The following is a 2,212-nucleotide window of genomic DNA, read 5'->3' as shown; positions in this document are numbered from 1 at the left end:
TATCAGAATGATCTGAGGTGGCTTATTGAGTATGCTGTGTACTTCAGGTACTGGTTTATAGATGGTAATTAATGATATCTTCCTTTTGGGTTGATCAAAGAGAGAGCACTTCCCCTGAGCTCAGGCAGTTGTTTTCAGCAATGTTGAATTGTTCCTATTCTCTGTAAAGAACTCCTATATGTGCCAGTCTTACTAACACTGAAATTCAATTTACTTTTACCAGTGGAATAATATATTCACTACCAGTCTTTTCATACATTCCTGCTACAAATTTCTAACACTAAAGGTAAGCAGTGCATTTAGAAGTTTAAAACATTTAATAAAGCTGACAGTTTCCCATTTTGCTTGTTAATTTTTATTTATGTAGAAATAGTTGTAGATTACTAATACATCTTAATATAATATATTGATAATATTATTAAAAAACACAAAAGAAAGCTGGTTGATCTCAGGAGTGCTGGGTAGGGCATGTGATAGGGACTTAAAATGCTGGTTAATGTTGCCAGATTTTATTTTGTAAGTCTTTTCCTTACAAAAATCATATGAAAAATTATCTGAGCAGAACTTGAAAAGATGGTGTTGCTGAACTGGTCTTGCTTATGTTATCCCTTCACTTATCTCCAGGTTGTGTAAAGGAAGGTGAATAGCTTGTTAAGAGACAGCTTGGTAATGGGAACTTCTGGAGAGAACACTATTTTGGGAGTGTGATGTTTTCCAAAGAGCAAAGGAGAGGTGTATTCCCCCATTTGTAAGTCCAGGCTGCAATGTAAATGAAGTAAGGGAGTTTTCGGAAAACCATTTGGAACTCAATACGTGTCTTTCTTTTTCCAACTTTTATTTTAGATTCAACAAGTACATGTGTAAGTTTGTTACATGGGTAAATTGCATGTTGTGGGGTTTGATGTACAGATAATTTTCTCATCCAAATAATCAGCATAATAATTGATAGGTAGTTTTTCGATCCTCCCCCTTCTCCCACCCTCCAACCTCCTAGGCCCCAGTGTCTACTGTTCCCTTCTTTGTGTCCATGTGTACTCAGTGTTTAGCTCCCATTTATAAGTGAGAACATGCAGTATTTGGTTTTCTATTCCTGTGTTAATTCACTTAGGGTAATGGCCTCCATTTCCATCCATGTTGCTGCAAAGGCCATCAACATATGCTTTGAGTGACAAAGAGACTGGAATCTTAATCAGCCCTAAAGAAAAACAAAATAGCACTCTAAAGGAGAAACTGGAAGGATATGCTTCATAACAGCACAGCAAAGAGAGAGGGCTCCATTGAGAATGTCTGTACATCCAAAGTTTGGAAAATTTCCAAGTTGTGTCCTTCCCTTGGGCAGAATTGTTGGCAGAATTCATCTTCTTGCAATTGAAGGGCTGATGGCCCTAGCTTCTTGCTGACTGTCAGATGGAATTCATCCTCATCTCCTTGCAATATGGGCCTCCCAAGTTGGCTGCTCGCTGCTTCTAAGTTGTCTACAGAGAGAATCTCAAGAGTAAGTTTACCAGCAAAACGAAGTTCTATATAATGTAGTGTAATCACGGAAGTGGCATCCCTCACCTTTGCCGTATTCCGTTGGCTAAAAACAAGTCATAGGTCCTTGTTTGTACATTTTTATTGTTCTATTGGTCTGTTGTGAGTGTTTGCTCACACTCAAGGGGAGGGGATTATTCACACAAAGGCGTAAATACCAGAAGGCAGGAATCACTGGGGTTACCTGTGGGTCTGTCCCCACACAGCCCTTTGAGTTCAGTTCTGTAACTTATTTGGGCCAATGGAATGTGAGCAGAAGTATCTGAGGGCTAGTTCTAATCCTAGTTGGTAAGAGAGATCTTGTGTTTTCATTGTCCTCACCTGTATGTCTGCCTTCAATCATCATGAGAAAATTTCCTGAGTAGTCACTTGTCCAAAGAAAATGAGAGTCACCTAAAGTAGCCTTGGACACAAACTACATCTTGAAACCAAGAACAGCCTGTATCAGTGAGCTTCCACCTAATTCACAGGTTCTTAAGAGTAATAAATAATTATTACTTTTAGCTACTGGGTGTGAGGTAGTAAAATATTGTAGCATTATTTTAGCAATAGCTAATTGCTATAATACCTGAGTATAACTTAAATGGTTTGGAATCTGCTTATGATTTCATGCCAGAGGATGGAAGAAAGCTCAAAAGATGAATTGACAATATAGTGATGAAAAAACATAACATTGATT

Source organism: Gorilla gorilla, chromosome 3 (genome assembly GCF_029281585.2).
Source record: "Gorilla gorilla gorilla isolate KB3781 chromosome 3, NHGRI_mGorGor1-v2.1_pri, whole genome shotgun sequence".
Lineage (NCBI taxonomy): Eukaryota > Metazoa > Chordata > Mammalia > Primates > Hominidae > Gorilla > Gorilla gorilla.
The sequence above is the reverse complement of the archived record's forward strand: the minus strand, read 5'-3'. Positions refer to the sequence as shown.